The sequence below is a fragment of the Columba livia genome, chromosome 16 (assembly GCF_036013475.1).
Source record: "Columba livia isolate bColLiv1 breed racing homer chromosome 16, bColLiv1.pat.W.v2, whole genome shotgun sequence".
In the NCBI taxonomy this organism is placed as follows: domain Eukaryota; kingdom Metazoa; phylum Chordata; class Aves; order Columbiformes; family Columbidae; genus Columba; species Columba livia.
Genome location: NC_088617.1, coordinates 895,281 through 917,541, shown reverse-complemented (window position 1 = coordinate 917,541; position 22,261 = coordinate 895,281). Strand labels below are relative to the sequence as shown.

At 48.7% G+C, this 22,261-nt stretch overlaps 1 protein-coding gene and 1 long non-coding RNA gene across 4 annotated transcripts in view; one reads left to right on the top strand and one right to left on the bottom strand.

Annotated features, from left to right (window-relative positions):
• Positions 1 to 22,261, top strand: part of KCNB1 (potassium voltage-gated channel subfamily B member 1) — a 110,650-nt gene that overhangs the window by 27,330 nt on the left and 61,059 nt on the right. The gene's annotated exons all lie outside the window — the stretch shown is intronic.
• Positions 959 to 15,372, bottom strand: LOC135575548 (uncharacterized). The gene is made up of 2 exons (XR_010466518.1): positions 14,979 to 15,372; positions 959 to 2,955 (listed from the first exon to the last, which is right to left on the bottom strand). It is a non-coding gene; the product is annotated as an uncharacterized LOC135575548 (long non-coding RNA).

Sequence of the window (22,261 nt, the reverse complement as noted above, 5' to 3'; positions counted from 1 at the left end):
CCCCGAGCCCAAAGGCGAGCAGGACCCGCGTACGGGAGTCCTCACCGTGCCAAGGGGCCCTTTGCCTGCGGCTCCCTCCCGCTGGCAGCGGATCAGCTCATCCTCCCTCCCGCGCTGGCCTTTCCCAGGGCCCTGGAAGCGCCGCTGTTATAGCTACAGCTGCTGCAAAAAAAATTACAGCAAAGCCATTTCCTAACTGAAAACTGTATTTCAGCAAGATGTAGGAGTTTTTTTTGCTGGGAGTGGGTTGGTTTGGGTGTTTATCCCCTATAGGCTATTTGGATTTTTTTCATCAAAAAACTGAAATGATTTGGAAATGCTCTTGCAGGGATTCATAGGAGTCGCAGTCCAGTGCCTCACATCCCTGTTCTTTCTTCTGCTCTGGGCTCTGAGGACAGAATACACTTTCCATGATGCACCACATAGGTTTATGAAGGGAGGAAAACATGTAGTAAGTGAAGTTTGTTCTGCGGTCCAGAAATGGAGGTTAAATTAAGAGGTATTTGAGCCCACCTCAGCAGGAGCTGGGGTTACATGCCACCACAGCCCGAGAGAACAACAATCCAAGAGATAAGCTGTGAGTTACTATAACTTGAACAAAAAATCATTCATGTTTCTTGAGGTGGTCTGTGGCAGAGCCTTGTTTGGTGTAGGGGAGGTCCCTTGTCAGGGCAGAGCTGGATGTAATGTCAGGGTTCCTAAGCATTTGCAAGTGTTTCCCAGTAGCCATTGACTTTGATTCCTCTTTCTTCCATCGCTTTGCTGGGATGCTGCTAAGAGCAAAATGGGAGATTCACTGATGAGAATAGGCTGAGCTATTTTTAGGAGAGTCTCATAAATCACCTAATATCTAAAGTTTTTGTTTTGAACTTTAAATTCAGACAATGGAAAATAGGCCTCCTAGATCAAATAAACATTCTCTTTCTATTGATGGAAAAATAAACATGTGCTTCTTAAATGTCTGCAGAGCATAATTTATTAATCACGTGAGGATGGAAAACACAAGCCCAGTGTGATCTCAAGAGAAGTATGAGCCTCGGGAGTGCACCAGGGGCTGGGAGAGGTCAGGGCTGCCAGAGCTGGAAAATGAAGCAGTTGTGGTTTCCAGGCTAGGACGCGGCATGTACGAGTTTTTAATGCCTCTAGGCAGCACTGGATAGGACAGGGCGGGGATGCAAACCGCATCCATGCCCTCTGCAAGGTTTCCAAATCCCCATTCATGCACCAAAGCAGGCGGTTGTAGCTGAGACTCGGGTTTGTGTCACGGGGTGTGCAGGGGTGCTGGGCTGGGCTTCTCCGAAGCTGGAAGAAGTGACGGTGAAGTCCTCTGGCTGTGTGCGAGGTCTGGGAGGGAGGGCTGACCTTCCCACGCTGCCCGGATCTGTGCTCTGTCGCAGAGCGCTGCTGCTTTCCTTCAGGCTGCAGCATCTTCCCTTGCCCGCCCATGTCAGCTGCAGCCACATGTGCACACCATCCTGCTTCACCTTTTGAGCAACTTCAGATGTGCAGTTTTGAGGGGGAAAAAAATGAGTTTGCTCAAGCTGGACATCTCTGTGACCTCGAGTTAGTTTAAATAAACAATGGTCTTTTAAGGTCTTACCAACAGTGAAAATTTATCTTTCTGTCTGCCAAGGCAATTCTCATTACTGCTGGTTTCACTTCCAAAGGCTGACAAGCAGGAAAACAAGCCCCCTTCTCCCCCTGACGTTCTCCTGAATCCCCTGCTGAATCCCCTGCAGCCGCTTCCAGCGTGAGGGGAGCAGAGCCAACATGGAATATTATTGGAAATACTGATTTTAGAGACACCAAGATCCTCAGAGCGAGGAACAATCCGTGTGCATGCAAAGCAACGCGTGCTGCCCGGCCGGACCGTCCCTGCTCCGGTGCAGCTGGCTGGCTGTGAAAATGGGTCATTTCTTTACAAAGTCTGCGATTTCCATCTGAAACGAAGCAAAATTTTCTGGAAGGCTTTGTCATGCCCTCGTTTGCAAAGCGGGAGAATGCAATTCGAAGGGAAGAAGTGACTCAGCCCAGGCTGTGCTCGTGGGAGCTGTGGGGTCAGCAGGAGCTGACCCGTTCCTCTTCTGCCTCGAAAATATGCCCCTTTTGTCCGGCGCACGTCTGCTCGCTGTGCCTGGTGCGGCCTGGGAACAGCCCTCCATGCAGCCGTTTGATGAGTTTTTGTCAATTTGGGCAAAAAGAGAATAAAAACTGGAGAAACAGAGTGAGGAAGGGGAAGAAATCAAGAGGAGGATCCTAGGGGGGTTATCCCGGAAAAGTTAGGGGGATTAAATCTTAGCTGATGCGTGCCTGGAGCTATAAAGATGGAAACCTCAGTGCTGTTTCTTTTCAGGGAACCAGGGCTGTTCATGCTGCATAAATAAGTAGGGTTTCACCAGCAAAATGCCTAAGTCCTTTGTCACTTTTTCCTGTTAATTGGGTCATCTAATGGGGCCCCAAACTTTGATCCTGATTAGACAGGGGTAAGTCTGGCTAGCAGCAGGAGCCAGTTCCAAAAGAACAAGTGTGAGCTGGTATCAGTGCTGAATCTGATGGAGCAAATAACCCAGCCACGCACAGAACCCAGGATCTTAAGACAAAAGACTTTAAATTAAGGCTTAAAACAGAGGTGGAGGTCTTGCAAAAGGAATTAGTTGATCTAAAGCAGCTAAAGAGTTTGCAAAAGGAATTGAGTTTGCAAAAGGAATTAAAATGAGATTAGAGCAAATTCTAATAAAGCGCCATAGGCTTCAAAAAATGGAATTAAAGGAGCATGTGGAAGTTTCCCAGAGGGGCTGAGAGATGTCTTGCTGGCGGAGATGAAGGGTGCGCTGGGGCGGGGAGCACAGGTGTGACTGTGCCGCCCTCCCCGGGGAGCTGGGACGTCCTCTGGCCATTGTGGAGCTTGCTGACCAAGGGGAGACACAGTAAGAAGTGAAGGAGCTGAAAAAGCACCTGCAAAAGAGAAAGAAAATAGGCGAACAGAAATGAATCCCTGGCTGAAACTGAGCCCAGAAGAGGTCTGACTCCAGGCCAGGGATTTGTTGCAATTTTCGTCACTGCCAATCCACAGACACCTTGAGGAGAGGTCGAGCTGTCTCCATTCGAGTGGTCCTTGAGAGAAAAAACATCCTGAGGTGACCTATTTGGTTAGTTATGATCGCGGAGCACGCGGCTGGCTGGGAGGCGAACACCGAGGCTGTCTCCAGCCGCCAGCTGTGGCCACCTGGTTCTGCTGGGGCAGACCTGGGCACTCAGCCTTGGTTCTTCTGTACATCAAATATATTAGAACGTATTTTGATAGAGTTATTAGCTATTTATCTTTTTCTGGAGATTAGATGCCAATCTTATACGAGAAGGTCTTTCTGTATAGTGAAATTTCATGTTGTTGTCTTGTAACAATCTCTGATTGACAGCACAGGAGGTTTGCAGCAACAAAAACTGGTAGGAGTTTGGCAATTGAAGCCCATAAATGGCATCTCCCTTGAATGCTGGGTGATTTGAAGTGATTAAAGACAGATTAGCCAAGAACAACAAGTGAACCAAGCAATGGACAAGGGTGTGCCCAGAGTCGCTGCACTGGTGCTGCAGGACTCTTTCTTTTGATGGTCAGGGGTGCGCTGGTGTTTGAACACCAGGCTTGAGCGCTCCTGGCGTGATGAGGTGAAGGTAAATGGAGAAGACTGAGTGTGTGGCCCCAGTTCAATAATAAAATCTAGGTTGATCATCTCTCCTCAAGCAAATGAAATCTGTCCCTCCTCTCCCAGCCCTCTCAGCTTTGCCTGCAAAATGCTTTGGCAACACTTGTGTGGTGTTTGGTCAAAATAATTTCTAGCTGGCTTGTGAAATGCTCCCTCCTCTCATCAAGAAGTGGGCAAGTCAAATGACCCAAATACTGAGCAGAAGAAACCTAAAGCTAAGCCATGCGGTGAACGACTCACACAGTGTTTTTGTAGCCATTACCAAAAGATATGCACTTGATGGTGGTTTTGCTTAGGACCTCAGGTGGGTCAAATACCTGTTAATTTTTCTTAAATAACATCTATGAGCCAGAAGATTTCAAGCTGCATCATTAAGACCTAAATTTTTAGCAAGTCTGGGTAAGCATGTGGGGTTTCTGTTGCATTCGTGTTTCAGGATGCTCACCAAACTCTTTCAAGCCCACGCTGCCAGCAGCACCAAAGCAGCTTCAGGCTTTGCGGGCTCCTGCCTCCCACTGCCGGTGCAGCTCAGCGTTCTCGGTGCAATCTCATGCCTCTGTGTGCCCGTCAGCCTCGTTTAGCTGAACAACCTATGGCTTATTGACAGTGCTCGTGATGCCCTAATGAGAGAGAGATGTGGGCGGGAGGTGATTTGAATCACGGTCTACCTGCAAGAGATGGGAGTATTTCTTTCTTCCTTGCAGGTCTGATAGCGCCAGGGAATACCTTTGTGGCAGCAAATGTCATTGAAAGAAACTCATTAGCCGAGGACAAGACTGAAATATAGTGGCATATATCTGGATTTCTTCAGATTTCTGGCTTATGATCCTTTTGTGCCCAACCTCATTTGCAGTAAATTTCCTTCACAACAGTTTTCCAAACCATTTATCTCAACGTTGCAGGTGCCCAGAGGCTCCAGCAAGGGACAGCAGGGGTAATTTCAGAGCCGTGTGTCTTTGGGAGGGAATGCTCCTCAGCTGTGCGTTAGGCAGCCGCTGCTAGAAAAGGGCATTTGCAAGGTTTCCATGGCAGCTGATTCCCACTGCTGGAGCTGCGACTGGGGAGACTTTAAAAGCACGAGAGGAAAATCCAGACACCCCGCTCATTTGGAGCCTGCAGGGCAGCCCCTGGACCCTATTTTACCCATGGCTGTCTGCCAGTTCATCTTTCGGAGCTGCTGGCTGGGGACACAGGTGTGACACCAGCGATGCAGGGCCAGCGCTCCGCTTGCACAGAGGATGGGCTGGACCCCATGGCTGGGGGACCCTGGTTTGCGGGGAGCTGGAAGGGAGCTGTGTGCATCCCTTCCCTCCAGTGTCACTGAATTACCCGCTGTTTATTGCCCAGGCAGCACACATCCTGTGCGCTTTGCTGGAAGGCGAAGCAGTGCCCCTGGCACCCAGCGCGAGCAGAGATTGCGGTGAGAAAAGGAAGCACCGAGCATGAAACAGATTTACTGGGGTTGCTGGAGCCTTTTTATCCCCTCGTTATTCATTGAACCGGGCCCTGCAGCAAATATTTTTCCACCCACAGTGAGTAAACTTCAGATTTCTCCCTCTTTGCAGAGTGACGGGACCTCGGTTCAGGGGAAGCAGGCAGGGCGAGTGCTGCTGTCCTGCTGGTGCGGGCCCCGTGGTGCGCAGCGCCGGTGGCTGGGCTGGCTTGTATTTACAAGCTGGTGCGAGTAGCAGCAAGGGAATGTATTTAGTAGCATTGCATAAGCATGGTATTTGCAGACGCAGGCGAGTTCTTGCGCTGATGTCAAAGAGCAAAGCTCAGCTGGAGTCAATGCAAATCTCCGCCCACTAAGGATCAGCCTGTGATGCCAAAACTCTGGAGTGTTTTGTTTTCAGGGCACCAGGAGAATATTTCAGCTTTTTTTATTTTGTTTTGTCTTGCAGTTGGGGAGCTGAAGTGAATTCTGGCACAAAGCAGGTCTCTCAGGGCTAAGGAGTCTGCTGGACAAGGTTTTGTCAGCTAATGAAATCCCGGGGAGTTTCAGAGGGCCAGGTTATTTCTCAATATGAGCTATAGCTGCAGACCAGTTTAAAGCCCCTTTCCACATGTTCAGATTAAGACCTTTCTGATGCAAGACCAGGCCTGATGCCACTGCAGGCTCCTGTAGGGCCCCTAACAGTGGGCACAGCCCCCAGGACTGAGGAACCCCGCAGTGGGGAGGTGGGTTCCTGCCAAAACCGCCTCTGCCAAGGTTACCGGGCCTCCCCATCCTGCCGGCTGGGGGACAGAGTGCCTTCCCTGTTGTAAATACCTTCCTGAACCCTGCTCGTGCATCAGCAGTTTTGCCCAGCCTGCAGTTTTCTTCCCTGTTAATGGATTGCCCCATGCATGGTTTCGCTTTACAGGCATAGAGACGTACATGTGGGCAATGAAACTACTCTGACTTGCCACAGGATCTGTCTAATTGGGGAGTTTTTTTCCACCCTTCTCCTCTACCATAGGAGACATATTTGGGGTGGGTGGCTGGGCACAGTCTGGATGTGCAGCTGTTCCCAGTGGATTTGCAATGGGGTGGGGAGAAAGTGCAGGGGGCTGTCAGACCTGGGGAGATGATTGTTTGCAAGAGCCGAGAGGAGTGAGCAGAGAGGGAGGACCTGAACCAATTGAAGTGTGGCCCTTGACTGAGCAAGGACCAGCGCTTGTCCTTTTCCTTATCTGATGATGACTGCTCCTGTCACCAAGTGGTGCTGTGTCTGCCAATGATGAGAACAGGCATGTCCACCTGAAAGCGTCTCCTGCTTGCTTTTCTTCCTGTTCTTCTGATTCCCCTGTTCAGCCTGGATGTGACAGGTCCTGGGTTAAGAATCAGTGCTATGTCAGATGCTGTTGCATTCTGTCTCTGCAAGCAGCTGCTCTCATATCGAGTCAGTCTAGCTGGCAAGAGCAGAGATGTCATTGTGGATTTTGATACTGGCCACGCATCGGGAATTTTTCAGAGCATGAATTGGTTTGGGGCTCCCACTGTTGGTCCTGTAGGTCCTGGTCAGAGCAAAGTCAGCCCCACTGAGAGGCGCTGAAGGAAGGCAGAGCCGCACGTATCGCAACAAGCTGTCACCCAACGCTGTTACAAGTGATGAAATGCAGTGCCAACACCTCGGTACCATCTTGTGCTGCTACTGTGTGGTCAGGATGCTCTGGACTGACAGCCCTGGGACGTGGGGTCTTCACCATCTGTTGGCATTTTCTGATGGGCGCTGGGAGGTGTAAGGGGCCCAGGAGGGCCAAACTTAAAGGTTTTGAGGCTATTCTGGGGAGGCTGTCAGAAACTCTGGAAGGGGACAATACATGTTGCATAAGCTCAGAGCCTGACAGCACTTTCGAATGCCACTCTGAGACTCGTCCCTGTAGTAACAAACATGAGAGATGGCTGTTTCCCTAGTAAGTGGGTCTCTGCCTGTGACCTTCAGCCCTCTTGGCAGGCAGCAGCAGTGGAGACGCCAAAGACCAAATGGATGGCAGCGTCCAGGTACATAACACATGCTGAATGGGGCAAGAGGAGCTCACTCTCTAAGGGCACCTCCCCAGCACAAAACCCGTTTGAGCAGCCGCGGTGAGATGCGGCAGCCTGGGCAGAGTGCAGGAGACGGGTGAGCCGGGCAGCGGCCCCTGTCCTGCCCCAGGGATGCTGCTCTGCTCTGGACCCGCACTCCTAGTCGTCACCTGGGGCTCTGTGAGGAGCTCCTTGCAATAACAACTATTAGAAACATGCCCTGTCTCAGGGCTGCCACCAGATCGCTGGTCTCGTCTCCTTTGCTTTGCACTAGGAAGGGTGAATAGCTGACAGCTTAGGGAAACCCTGCGCCTGGGGGTGAGGGCAGGGGGTGCTGTGTGTGCCCCCAGCCCGGGCTGCCTGTTGTGTCCGTGCCCGCGAGCACGGCGCCGCAGCCAGCAGCCAGCGCTCTGTCCTCTGGACCAAATTCGAAAAAGGAATTATTTATGTCTCCTGCATATTTCTGGGCTTGACTGCCAAAAATGGCAAGCGGCACTGGGGCACACTGATAGTGCGGAGGAGCAGCCCCGACTGGGGACAGACAGACAGACACCCACCAGCCCTTCCCCCATCGGGTACCCGCTGATGGTGGGAGGTGAGGGGAAGGGGCTGGGGGGTGTTTAAGCAGCTCAGAAACTACTGAAGGATTCAGTGCAGAGTCTTTTATGCCCTGAAGAACTTCTTAAAAAACAAAAAGGCTTTTTTTAGCTTTCTGTAATGGATAAAAATAGCTGATATGTTATAGGAGAGCCAGGCATGCCTGCCGGAGGATCGCTGTCCTGCTTTGTGTCCCGCGCGTTTGGCTGCAGCAGCTCTGTCAGATGTCTGCTGAGGGGAGGAAGGGTTGGCTTTCGGATGGGGGGTTCAAAACACTGAAGCCATTAGCAACGACGGTCCCTTGAGAAGAGAGCAGAAAAGATTCTAGAGAGAAATTTGATTATGCTTGCTTAAAAATGGTGGTTAGCTACGTGTTTTCAAGCAAGCAGGAGGCTGCAGGGCAGCAAACAGGAGCAGGGGCGGTGCTCCCACCAGCTGGGAACAGCCCAGAGGTGCTCAAGCCTTGTCCGGGTTTTGTTAGGGTGAGGCTCTGCCCCAGGAAAGTTGGTTTTACTGTTGAAGCCACGTAATGTAGCTAAAAACTCTGTTTTTGCTCAAGAATCTGCTAGCAGAACCACAATATTTCAGTTATGTTCAAATTAAGATGCTTTGTGGGCATTTTGTCGAAATTCCCCACTGGAACAGCCTAAAGGAACTGATGGTCTTGTCTTGTTTAATTCTGTTATGTTGAATACAGATATTATATTTAACTATAATTTCCTTATTACAGTTCGTATTCATATAATGCGTATCAATCCTGTTAAAGAGCAGCATTTCAGTGAGTCAACTTTTTCTTGCATTTCATTCTGTAGGAAATGTCAAGGTTCAGGGCTTTTTTTTCCCCCTCCAAGGCAGAAGGATTTTATTATCTAAGCCTATAATAATCAGGGTTTCCTGCAGTTGACAATTCTGGCCCACGTGGCTCCACGGGTCCCCAGCTGTGTCCCTGTTGCTTTGCTGGGGCTGTTTGGTGCCCACGGTGCTGTGCTGGTGCTGTGCTGGTGCTGATCGGGGGGCAGGACTAGTCACACCATGCTGGGGAGCACAGGCTGCGCTGCACAGGGACACAGACGCACACACAGCCCTGGGAGCGGGCAGAGGTTCTGTCGCTTGTGGTTTGGGGGGTTGTGTCTAATCACACCGAGCTGTGTGCCAGCGTGCTGCACAAAGGGTGTTTATTGCCAGATGTGGTTCAGTCCATCACCTCTGCACGTCCATCCCCGAATTAGGGACATACCTGTTGATAAAATCACGTCATCAAATGCCCATGAAGCTTCGGTTCAAGGAACACATGAAAAATGCATGGAAGAATGTTTCCCTGCCCAAACCACAGGTTACGTTTCTGATTGTGAACTTTCCCTTTTCCTGTAAATGGGAGCAGAAATGCCACCCCCTGAAATGCTGCTGAGCGTCAGGATGCAGCGCAAGGTACAGACCTACCAGCGGAATTACTAATAACCTCCTAATGAGGGAAAATGACATTAGGCAGCCTTTGGCTGGTGCTTCCTTAGATAATATAATCCAAGCGTGCAGGCTGTCAGCCTGCAGCCTGACCCTGCTGCCACGAGCACAGACATTCATCGACCATATTGGCGTTTATCTCATAATAAAATTTATCAACATCCAGCGACTGTAAGGGCTCATGCTGCAGGGTGTCCGTGCTGAAACCTCCACTGCAGGACCGTTAAACCCCAGGAAGGTGCAGAGCGCAGCACCGATCCTGCACCGGGCCGAGCAGTCCTGCCGGGGACGCTTGCTGGCTCTGCTCTGCTTCTGTTCAAAGATAAAAATCCCATGAATTTCCACAGCTCCAGGGTGTGGGCGAAAGCGAATGTTTCTGAGGTGCCATGTTTGCCAAGGTGACAATAATAATAATAAATAATAATAATAATAAAGTCATCCGAAGGTGTTAAAAAGCAAGCGTGGGCCCAGGAGACCCGCAGCAGGGTGAGGGGCTGGTTCCTCCGTCCCTGCTCCCCGGCCATCAGCGTGGTCATTGCCCACTGCCCGTGATTTATCTGCAGAAATGCCCTTATTCCACTTGGGCCCTCCCCTGTGCTTCTTCAGGGATGGTAGAGGAGTCAATTTTAAATGCAGATCAAAAATGTTTCTAGGATAGTTTTCCATCTGACAGAATGGCCTGGTGGATTTGTTTTAGTAAGACATTGGTTAAACACGTTTTTTTTCACTTCTCTTTCTCCTTCATGTAAGGATGAACCCCTTTTGCTGTATTTTCAGAGGTGAGCGGTGTGAAGGTGTAGGGTGCTTATCCCCCTGACTGCTTCAGCACAGTGACACAAACTAATTTGGCGTTGCTCTGACAAAACCTCTGTGTTTCTGTTCCATGGTAAACTCCAAAATTGTTGTTTCCTACTTTCAATTTGCACCAGAAGTTCTATTTTTCCCAACTGGCTTTGTTGCTCTCACGGCTGATTACATATCTAATTCTGGGGAGCCCATCAGTGTGGCATCTGGGCCTGAGACAGAGGCTTGTCTTAGATAACAGAGCACAGCTGTAATTATTCTTGGCTGACGTGAATGACCGAATGTACTTGCAGTGCTTCAGCGCTGCTGCAAGATCAAACTCCGATATCAATAATCCCGTTCCCATGTGAAGGTGGCTGGGGAGATGAGCAGGATGTGGCCGCTCTGCTGGGGCTCAGCCTTCCGAGCGCGAGATCTGAGCGGCTGTCCAGCCTCATACCGGCCATCTGCCTTCGCTCTGCTTTTGAGATGCGGAACAGGGACACTTTGACCTCCAGAAGCAAAGGGGACATCAGATGAGCAGCCTCGTGGCAAGGCAAGGATCTGGTCTGCTGTGGGTAGAGGGAAGTAGAGCAATTCCCATCACATCTGCACTGTCCTCTCTGGGAGGTGCTGTCCCTACGCCTGGGGACATGACGTGGCGCCTTCCCTTGGGCCGAGGGCTGGCCCTTGGGCTCCCTCGGAGCCTCTTTGCTGCCGGAGGTGTGCGAGCAGCCCTGGCAGATCCTCAGCGATACGGTTACTCTGAAGAAAGCAAAAGGTCTCTAATCCATAAAAACACATATGTAAACCCGTGCTCATGCACATGTGGACGTGTCTGCACACAGGCGTTTGTATGCCTGTTGACTGTATGTATACATGCCAACATATACAAACCCCATCTTTCACTTAGCAACTCTTTTGCAAGGCAATTTCTGTGTTTATTTTTGATATCCTATTTTGATGGTAGCAATTTATCTGATCAATTTTAGCTTGCAGTCTGTTACTTTGTGCTGTGGATTTCTGCCACTTTCATTTATTGGGATTATGTCTTCTGTTAACGTGTTATTGCAAACCATCTTTCACTGTCAGGCTCAATGCTGCAGCTATTACCTTTAGAACAAAACTTTACAGATTTATCCTTCCTTGCCAGAGTGACTCAAAACAACCAATCCCATCTCCGTAAGTGACGGGGGGGGCAGAATTTATTTGGAAAAGGGGTTTGTTTGTTTAACTCTGGAGAGCGCATATTTAAACATGACTTGAACTGTTCAATCTGGAACCTCTCCATCTGTGGCTCCTTTTGCTCTGTTTCCAGCGATGCATGCAGTTACATGGCCAGCATGCAGCAAAGCGTGCTTGGATTCTTTCTTTCTCCTGTAAGCTCTTCAGAACGCTTTTAATTGAAAAACGAGATATGAATACACCGGTATTTGCTGCTCTCTGGTGAGGAGGAAGGTGCAGAATGGCTTTGATGGGATCCTGCTCCTGCAGCCATGTCAGGAGCAAGTGCCACATGCTCAAAAAGCCTTTTGCTTTTTGATGGGGACTTCTACTCAAAACCAGGGCTGGCACTGCGAGGGACGGCATGGCCACAAGTCCCCGCATGTCCCCAGCACGAGCTGTGCACCAGCGGCTGGAGCCGTTCACCAGCCTGTTGCTGGGACGCCAGGGAGACAGGACTGGCTGAGCTGGGGCTGTGATGAGAGGCTGAGGGATTCCTTGGTGTCAGTAAGTAGCTTCCTCAGCCAGTCATTGCTTAGATATGTCTGTCCATGTCTTCTGCCTCTGTGGTGCCCAGGTGTCCACAGACACCCGGCTAAAACAAACCGAGGGCTTTAGCGTCCTTCTAGGAGGTTCCCAAACTTGGCCATGTCCTGGAGCACTAACTTTGCTGTGCAGTCCCCTTCTCATTCCCCACCACACCAGTGAAGACCAAGATGGGGAAATGCTGAGCACCCGATGGAAATGGTCGCAGGCCTCTGCTCAGGTGGCTCCACTCGTGCCTCGTGGTGCCGTGGCCCGAGGAGGATCCATCCAGCAGCTCCCGAGACCTGAGCCCTTCCCGACACGTGCACTCAGGGACTCAGCAAACCAGAACCAGATGTAGCCTGGAACGGCAGACAGAATTCCCACCAAAACATACCGGTGACAGACAAGCCAGGAGCAGCAATGAGGCTTTATTTACATGCTAATCAAATCAAGCCAGCTTTGTCAGCCACGTTATCTGGATTGAAAGAGGCTATAAATACACAGGAGCAGAAAGAAGCTCCAGAGAAAAACACGTCTAATTCCGGTGCGTTATTGCCATTAATAGAAGGATACACGCTCTACACAAGACCTGATGAAGAGGTTTTGCCCCTGTGATGCACAGACGGCCGTGCCTCTAAACCTCAGTACAGACATCTGTAAAGTGTCTCTTGTTATTTTCTTTCCCCAGCTGCTTGATATAGCGCTCTGGTGACAACCTGTGTCATCTTATGGCAGACACAACAGCTCACGTTGTGTTGCTGCCGCTTGTTGTGTGAGTTCATCCCTTGCTGTGACAGGGCCCGACGCGGTGCGGCAGCCCTAGTGCAGGGGAGCACGGGGCTCTGTGGGAATGGAAACGCATTTCTCTGCTCTCCCTCCTTCCCCCTTTATGCATTTGCGTTGTACTCAGAAAAACAAATGCAAAACTCCATTGCTTTAGTGGGAAAAGGGTTTTCCAGAAAGCTTGTATAATGAAAAAAAAGCAAATAAAATTGGGGGCGTGGGAGATAACCAGGTGCAACCATACAACAGAGAGATGTTGGGTTTGTTTTCAATGGGCAATGCTTTGATAAAATTGTAACTTCTTGGAGAATTTCAGTATTTGCAAATGGGTATTTCCCATCAGGGTGTGTTTCTCGGCAGAAATGTTTCCTCTCCTATTTTATCTGCTTCAGTTACACTGGTAGAGTACAAAGGATATAATACCAGACTTTGACTTTAATGGGATTAAGACTGCCACTTGGATTTTGAGGAAAGCCAAGCTAACAGGCAGCACTGGATGCTGATGCATAACAGGGCAATTTTAAGATATTTGACGGAAGTTAGATTCTATATCATTTTGAGTAACAGGAGAAAGGCAGAAGATTACTGCTTGCTTTGAGAACATATACTGTGAATCACTGCATAGATGTCCTTTAGGGACAGAACAGTATGTAGTTGTTTAAGATCATAAAACTTAGAAACACGCATGGATGTCCCTGGCAGATAACTCCAGAACCTATTTCAGCTCGCCTCTCTCTGCATAATTTCAGCACAAGTAGGTGGGTACTTTGCAGCTAAGGAATAATCTAACTATAGCAAAACAAACACGTTACACGGTAGTGGCTGTGTACAACTGGACTAAGGACTCCGGTGCAAGTTGTCTGATCTTTGGCTCATGGTCTCTTTACAACCTCCTGCTCCAAAACTGGAGTATGTAGTGCTCTCGGCTTCATTTAAAAGAAAAAAGGACAGTCTCAGGTCTTCGTGGATGCAAAAAGAAGCCTAATGATACAAGATCTGAATGTTAAAAAAGCAGGAGACAGGTAAGAAGCCTCAAACAACTGTATTTGTGCCAGTCTCATGGTGTGACTGTTTAATGTTAGTGTGTCCCTCCGGCTGTGATTCACCCGGATGCTGGTGTGTGTGCGGCTCTCTGCACCACACACCGTCCTCTCACCCACCGACCTCACCACGTGTTCGGACGATACCAAATGGCTCGTGGTTGTTAAATCAGATCCTCAGGTGCCCACCCTCTTTGTTCTGGGAGCGAAGGCTGGCTCCAGCCCTGAGACAGGCTGACCGTCCTCCTTCCGTCTCTTCTTCTGCACGCTCGGCTTCCCCTAGCCCTAGTGGCCATCCTCCCAGCCCCTCCTCCAGCTCATCTGCAGAGGTTTTTTTCTGCATACACTACATAAAAATAGGTCAGTTGTAAGTAATTTATTATGTGATGATTTTGCTATATTTTGCCAGACGTAAAAATCATACAGTTGTAACGAATTCTAGTTTTGGACAAGTAATCGTTCTACTCCAGCTGTTACAGCTCTTCATATAAGATAGTCTTGAGCATTTTTCGGAGATCTCAAATATTGTTCTTCCTGCAATGAATGAGCGAGTCAAGGAAGTATCTCTTTTTCTTTAGAAGAAATGAAAAGATTGAGTATGACAAAAATATAAAGTGGCAGTAGAGATTTGCAACCTAAAACTGTCTTCCAGATGAAAACAAATCAAAACTCAAACTTTCGTTTGAGTTAGGTGAACGTTAGGACTACCTTGAATCTCGTGTTTTGAGAGCAGCAGGTTTGAGATGGATGGATGGATTGGATGCATGCCTCAAGTACCAGATTTTCTGAGCACTGGGGCGAACCACTGGACACCGAATTGTGTCTTGCCTGTGGCCTTCACGTGGGGTCTCCATCCTCAGCCTCCCTCGCTCCTCCAGCCGAGGACCGTGGTCCTGCAGTGGCAGCCTCTGCTCGGCGCTGGTTGGGGATCAGACGCCCCAGGACGTGGAGCCTCCTGCCCTCCCCGTGTCCGCACGTCACAGCCTCTGCTGGCCAGGACCCAGCGGCCTGAGCCAGACCTAAGGTAAAGGGTAGTGCTTACCCAGACTGCAAGAAGTCTGACTAAGCCTGGTTTTTGAGTGTGTGGCAAACCTAAGCAGCGCTCATCTCCACCTTTATCACCTGGACAGAACGCAAGGGCAAACAAAATGGATTGCTGTCAGGTTTTTTCCTGTTTCTCCCTATTAGCCTCTGAATTAAAACAACAACAACAAACCCACAAAAAAACCCAAACAAACAAGCAACAACAACAAACACGAAACAAAAAGCAACAACCAACAGTCAGTGCAACTTGGAAAATCCCACAGGCCTCATTAGAAATAAGGATGTGAGGGAAAGTGCTTGTTCTCTTACCCGCTGGTGTGGCACGCGGGGCGCTGTGCGAAGCTGGAGCGCTGTCGCTCCCAGGCTCCCTTCTCTGCTCTGAGTACAAGCCGTGCACTCTGTGAACAGGATCAGAGTTTCCTTTCTGGACTGGTTAATGAGCATAAGCAGATGAGAGAGACTCAAATCCAGCCCCGGAAACCAAAATGTGTCCATCTTTTCTCTCCTTGTCTTTGCTTCCCTTGTATGAACCTCCTCCGCACCCAGAAGCATATTTGCAAAATCTATTTTCGGCCTCACAAGGCAACGTGATACATATTCGCTCACTTTTGTCAACTGAAAAGATCTGGATTGGTTAAAAATTACAGACCAAACCTTACCAGCAGTAAACCGTGAGAGCTTTATAGCCATTCATTTATACCATCCACAGAGCTGATACTATTTTTACCACTAAATATTGAGATCTTCTTTAATGCACAGACTATGCTAATGTTCATGTGCAATTACCGGGAATGCACAGGCCAAGGCTGTTTAGTTCTGCAACTGCAGTAATTAAATGCACATAAATTAGGTACGTTTTTGTGAAACAGGAGTGTTTGAAATGAAAGGCTTTCACCTCTTTATTAGTGAAAGCTCAGATGACTTACCAGGGTTGGACAACTGATGTCAGACAAATGCATTTTCACTGGAGGTTCTGGGGGGGAGAAATGGTTTGTTTTGGTTCTGGAAAATTCTGTTATCTGTCAGTGCTGCTGGTCAGTGTTAGAATTTAGATGGTGGGGACCCCCTAACGGCTGTCCTGTCACCATTGTGCACATGAGATGGGAGGGTGTCCCCGGTGCAGGACGAGCAGTGCTCCTTCCCAGCGGGGTGAGGACGGGGTGCCGCTGTCCGCAGCTCTGCTGTCCTACCCGGCAGCAGCGCAGAGCTGCTGTTTTGCAGAGAACACGTTCCTTTTTGTATGGAAAGTGAGTTTTCTCTCCCCTCAGGTGCTATACGTTCAATCAGCAGATTGCCAGATTGTTATGTCTCGTCGTCAGGCTGGAATCTCCCATTTGCGTTGTTCAGCAAAGGTCACTGGCAAAAGGGGTTACAGTCCGTGTTGGTCCAGCAGTCAATTCTTTATTCTGCCTTAAACATTTTGTTGCCTGCTCCTGTCTCTGGAGGACCCGGATGCCTTCTGGATAGCTGTTTGCTGCTGGAAAACAAAATTGCTCTTTTCATACACAGGCAATAACGCTTTGGGGTGTAAATTATGGTCAATAAAAGCGTGGCCATGAAATACACATCATGCTCATCCGGAGTCTGAGGAGTACTGGTGTGTACTTTATTGTTATGGACAATATTGCTGAAATTACAGCTGGCTTTTTATCTCATGCTCTTATCTTGTAACATACACTCTTATAATATCATCTGATTTTAATGTAATATTTTATGGGCAGTTGTAGACAGTCCCACCAAGTTAAAATCTCTGGAGCACTAAAAATCAGCTTTGTTTTACTTGTTGTTTTGAACGTTATTTATTACTTGTTCTTAACGTAACAAATGGGGTCCTGGAGACAATATAGCAAATACATCCGCTGTCATTGAACAGGTCCAGCAGTACAAACCAATAGTCCATCTGCTCGCTCACGTAAGACAGGCGGCCCAGCTGTTTGGGGACGCAGGCTGCCCATTGCTAGCAGAGAGATGGATCAGACACCATTTGGGTTTAATGGGAGGGTAATGGAGCGGGGGAAATTAAGGCTGCGGCGTCAAAGAGCCTTTACTTTGATGTGCTTCATGTCTGTTGGTCGGTGCATGGTGGTCTGTCCCATCCAACGCTGGCAGATGGAAAGTTGGAGGGTGCTTGTGTCCCCCTCAGCCCCCGCTGCTCTTGGCTGTCTGCAGCTCTTGGTTCCCTTGTGCTCTTCTGGCTGTTGGCAGTAATGGAAATTACTCCTGTCTGCCCCGGTTGTTAGATTACCTGTGTGAATATATAGAGGCTTCCTGATGTATTTTGCTTGGTTTAATTAGTTTTTCGCCTCTGTCCAAGTTGGGTAAGCAATACTGATGGAGATACTGTGCAAGCAGCAGAGAGGTCAAAGAAGGAGATGTTGTCAGCCAGGGTATTGATCTAAGAGTCTTGAGATCAAGGCTTGATTCAACAAACCTCTTATGTAATTCAACACAAGAATTTAATTGGCCTGTATGTCAGTTTGCCTTTGTAAAACTCAGCTATTGGTGCTGGTTTTGCCTAACTTGAAAGATTTCCACTTGGTCAGAGATTGGAACACATCCATAGATGATGCACAGCAAAGGGATGAGCAGAGGACTGGCCTGTTCCTCACGTTTCCCTTTTGTTCCTCCCAGACCAGACCAAGGTATTTAAAGAAAAGCAACCTTAAATGTGCATGTTTTAAAAAGGCAAAATAGAGCAGTGAAGCTGCTCAGACAGAGCCAAGAGTGCTCGGTACACGCTGTATTTTGGGAAGGGCAGCCGAGCTGTGCTCGGGAAGGCTGCTGAGCTGCAAGTCAAGTTCAGGAAACTTTCCTGCTATGGAACGCTTTAGTTCTTCCCATGTGAAAACCCGACAGGTGTGAATAGGCCGTTTCTCCCAGTCGTGTAGCACTGAAGAACAGCGGCACGCTTTCCATGGGCCCTGTGCGACGGTGCCCGCGCTCAAGAGGAGCTGCCTGCAGAAATCCCTGGGTTTGTTTCCTGTGACACAGGCAAATGACGGGGTAATTGTTTTGGGAAGTCTCTTGGGCAGCAGTTGCTGTTAGAGGACTCTGAAAAAGAGACAATTCTGGAGGAACATAAAAGTGATGTTCACCTCCAAGCGATTTTGGGCTGCTAGGCAGGTTCTCTCTGCCAGTCTCTGAATCATTAGGATAACAACATAGTAATAATAGTAATAAACTGTGACCATCTGCAAGGGAACATTAACCATTTGTCCACCATCTTTATTAGTTCTACAAATTCATCATCACGACAAGAAAAATAAAAGAGATCCTCAGGTCATTAATTTAGCGTTGAGATCATGATTCACCACTTTATTGTCTTTAAGGCCAGCAATTTCTTCCCAAAGTAGTCTCATGTGTGTGTTTTCCCATGGATTTTCAAAGCCGTTGATGCCCAGGGGATAAGGCAGTGATGTGGAAACCGGCCAGCCCCCATGTGACTTTACTCCCGTGATGATGCCATGGGCTTTCTGGTTCGTTAAGGATAAAAACAACACTTAAGTCCAGTTTCAAAAAGCTCTGAGGCTTCTAACTGCTCTGCAAATGCCTAGCAACCCATATCTATCAGTCCAACTAGGAATTAAATATCTAAACATTTTGTTGTTTCTTGTCATACACATTTGACGGTGGGTCCCTACAGGGCAGAGCAGAAGATGGTGAGGACGGACCGGGGTGCCTTAATTCCAGGCAGAGACAGAAGATCACAAGGAACCTTTTCTTTCTGTGGAAAACTCCATAATCCTCAGAAAGACTAAAACACATCAGGCAGGATCGGGTTCTCTGACCCGGCTCTTTCAGCTGCTGCCTCTGAGGATTAACCCCTGTATTTCACTGTGCCGAAGCTGCTGTGAGAAGCTGGAGCCTGCTGGAGTCAGGACCCGTGTAGAAAGAGGATGGTGCTGCTGAAACAAGGCATCTCAGCACCCCCGTGTCTCCGTGGCTTCCATCTCCTCTCCCCAGCCTTTTTTCTTCTGTAAGGATGGAATGAGGTCAGCAGGACCCTGGATATTTTCATTTTGTAGCAGGCCGAGGGTTCATTGCCCTTTCCATGCAAAGAAGGTTATGGGAGCTGCTGGCACAGAGTTATTTTGTGAAGCTTTTGACTAGAAATAGAAAACTCGGATAGACCTGTTCTGACCCTGATCTTAACTTACACACAGAACCGCTCAGGTTGCCTTTTGTGGCTCAGAAGAAGACGATGGGCTTTTTCCTTTCTTTGTAAAAATGCCTCTAAATCAGACTTGAGAAACTCTGCAAAACAAAGTCGCTTTCCAGAGGTCAAGAAATTTGGGTTCGAGTTCAGCTGGAGGATAGATTGAGGAACTGTGTGTGTCTTCCGAGCAGATGCTTCTGAGTGCAAGATGAGGGACGTGTAACTCCTTGGGATTAATGATGTTTTTCCTTTGAGTGTCATCTCGTAGTGTTATTTCCAGTGTCATTGCTTAAAAAGGATGCGATGGCTCAGAGAAAACCTTATAGCCAGGAAGACTTCGGAGAAAAGTTTTAGGGATTAAGTCCCACTCCTGTTGTTCTTAGTGCTTGTGGGGCCCAGTGACGTCATGATTACATCACGTGGGGCTGCGATGCGGCTGCGGGTGGAGGGATGCAGCTCTCTCCGGTGCAGCCTGGAGACCCCGAATCTTCCAGAACAAATGGGAGGGAAAAAGGCTTTGTTTAATGCAAGACAGAGAGGAAACTTCCAGTCCGTAATTGCTGCTCTACTTGTATTGTTTGCTTTAGACGTTTAAAGCTTGTTAAACTCCCTGGAGAGGAATGTGATCGGTGGCTTTGCCATCTTGTAACGTTCTGGATGTCCCAAGAGCCACAAAAGAACTGAACTGCAAGCTAACAATGAGATCCCACAGAGCGATGCAATGTCCCCTCTGCTGCCACAGCAGAGAGCACAGAGCTTGGGGAACAGCAAACCGGTATCTGTGTTCCTGGGCCCACGGCCTGGGTCTGAGCAGGAGAGCTTCCCTGTCCCAGGACGCCCAGGGCTCGTAACCATCTATGGTATAGATCTACTCTAACTGTATGTTTCTGTGGCAGCTTGCATATATGGTTCATGGCATCTCAGGAGCAAAACGGATGGTAGCTAGTCACGAGTATTGGTAGGGCTGCAAGTCCCCATCAAATGCCAGTCTCGTTTTTCTTTAAGAAAAAAAGACCTTATGACCAAGACTTCGGGGTTGTTAACCCCAAGTCTCTGATTTTGAGGTCTGGGAACAACCTGATGCTGTAGAAATGCTGTTTGGGAACTTTCTGGTGAAATGTGTTTGTTAGAAGATGACTATTGGAGCTGAAACTGCCCACAAGAAAGTGTCAGGTTTCAGGACTCTCTTCTTTGAACCAGGTTTAACACAAGAGTTTAAGACAAGCTTTGAAATTGAATTTCCTGACGTTTAATTCAAAACAGCTTTTATAATGAAACTTCAAGTAATTTATGCTAAACTTAGTATTTAAAAATGAACACATTTTTAAATTACAAAAAGTATATTGAAATGGTAGACATAGATAATTCAGATTATTCTGCTTACATGACATTTTTTAAAACTGTTTTAATTTGGACATAAATTTTCATTTTCCACCAGTGTCCAGTGCAAATTCAGTCTAGGATCTGGGGGGGGGATGGGGGTGGCTCCACTTCCTACCAGCAGTGCTCTGCAATTCATTGGTGCCTTTCATCTACTCCAAACGAAAAGGATCTGAGTTTTCTAAAGCCTCGCTATGCCTCTTGTAGTCCCACATGTGCCCCAGAACTCTGGATATGTAGACAGTTTGGCACTGAGATTTGTGTTTTGTGCTGTGGGTACAGCCACCTCGTGTGTCTGCGTGTCCGATGGGGGGACTTCAGAGACACCAAAAGACTGTCAAGGCCGAAGGCAGAACATTTTCTTCTCCTGAACACATCGCAGCAAGTCTGAGGGTGTCCTCAGGGAAATGATTCACTCCTGCTTGCAAACACTTTGTCATCCCAAATGCCAGCCCTGGAAATGCCGCCACTGGCCTCCAAGTGCCGAGACCAAGGAGACAAAGCGCGACTTCATGTCTCTAAGCGATCTCCTTGTGGCACGCTGTGGGGTAAGTGGGGTAGGGACTTGCTGAACACTCAGGTTTCCTCCTTTCCATCCTTGTGGGAAAAGGGTGTAAAATCCCATGCCGGCCCCAGGCTGCACCCTCCCGGGTACACATCCTGCTGCACGTCCTCTGCTCCTGGGGCTCCCAACAGGAGTCATTTCCTCAGGACCTTTGGAGGAGAAAGTGTGTTCATATACCTTGATTAATAATCAACCAAAGCTCTTTGGACCCGTTTCCATGGGGACCGCAGCACGGTTTAGGCTTATCTTCAATGTAGTTAGTGTAGATAATAAACGCGATGAAGACGCTGCAGAGCAGGCTCCCAGGCTGCGCCTGCGTGGGCGGGGGCGCCTCTCGGGGCTGTTTCCCTCCCCGCTGCTGTTGTGAATGCGAAGGGCAAGTCTGGAGCTGGAGACGATCCCGGCAGCACATCCTGAGCCTGCATTTCCACAGCCACAGCAGGGCCAGCGCGGTCGCAAACCGTGGAAGGGTCCTCATCTGAAGGATGTGATGAATAGGCAGTAATGACAAAAGGTCACCGGGGAGTGAGGTTTTTCAGCTGCTGATGCAGTGCTGTCATAGTTTTCACAGCTAATCTGAACCAAGAGGCTCCAGGCTCTGTCTTAGCACTCCTCGGGGTGGAGGCACGGGCTTCCCCAGCTTTCCTCCAGACTTGTTTCTTTCTCCAGCTCCAGCCTGTTGTCTCCTGAGCTCAGAGGCTGTTTTCATGCAGCAAGGCTGAAGCTCAGCTCAGCTCATGGCTTCCAGCTTCTAATCCTGTTATCCAGGACCCTGTTTGGTGAACAGTTGCCGTGCATGAAGAGCAGGCAAACCCTAACAAATTAAAACAAATTGTGGAAAGGAGTTTGCATTGTAGAAGTCATGTGTGCTCTGCATCGTATTTCCACCTCACTTTTGCAAGGTGCACGAAATACTTAGCTGTTGTAGACAATGTATATTGCACTGAAGACCTTTGGATGCAACCCAAGTCTTCTAAAGAGGTAAATCTCATTGTCTCACCTTCTGTCTTGAGCGTGAGTTGATCGTGCCAACAGCTAACAAGATAATAAAAAGCATCCTATTTCAGACAGCCTGGCTCTTCTTCATCTTTTCCAAGATCAACTCATTCCTCAAGGTCTGAGTAGCACCATGCAATGTGTTCACGCCCCTGGCATCACAGGAGCTCCCACATGGCAGAATAAACCAGATAGAAAACAAAACACCTGTTCTGAGTAAGGGTGCTGCAAGGATTACGTGTTGTACAGCTCCCAGCACAACGGGAGCACAAACCTGGCAGAGGGGCTGGGGGAGTTATGGAAACACAGACAGCATGACAGCAATAAATCCTTTGTCACGTGCCCCAAGCTTACATCTCTAGAGCTCCACCAGCTCCACGAGAGCTGTGCCTGCTTCCACCAATATACAGGAGGCGACCCAAAGCAGGAAGAAACAATGTGCTTCCTTTGAAAAGGGTGCTGAACAGCAAGAGCAGCTGGCTTTGGCACTCTAAA